Source organism: Mandrillus leucophaeus, unplaced genomic scaffold (assembly GCF_000951045.1).
Source record: "Mandrillus leucophaeus isolate KB7577 unplaced genomic scaffold, Mleu.le_1.0 Scaffold657, whole genome shotgun sequence".
Taxonomy (NCBI): domain Eukaryota; kingdom Metazoa; phylum Chordata; class Mammalia; order Primates; family Cercopithecidae; genus Mandrillus; species Mandrillus leucophaeus.
In genome coordinates this window covers 1,441,298-1,441,718 of record NW_012107108.1, presented here as the reverse complement: position 1 = coordinate 1,441,718, position 421 = coordinate 1,441,298, and positions in this window count along the sequence as shown.

Here is a 421-nt window from a genome sequence, read left to right as displayed (position 1 = left end):
TCAATCTAGGGCAGGTGCAAGGCACTCTGTGAGTATGGAAACTGGAGTCCTCCCCTCCCACATGGGAAGAAAATTCAGTTTCAGTTCAGCTAGGGATTTAGTCTTAGTAAAGACGTGGGAGGAAGTTCTCCAGCTGACCAGCTTTCCCCAGCGTGGAAAGGACCACAGCAGGGACACCTGAGCTCCCCAATAGACGTTCAACGCCAACGGATGCACAGGTGGGTACACCTGTGTGGAAGTCAAGCTGTTGCTTATTCTGGGAGCCCGATGCGAGGCTGGGGAGGTGGGCGCGGGGCTATTTCAGCGTTGGCAGAGGGCGGGCTGGGTCACTGCGCATCTGCTCCTCCTCCTCGCGTCTCTCCTGCCGCCCTGATCCCGCCTTAGCCATGAGGGAGATCGTGCTCACGCAGGCCGGGCAGTG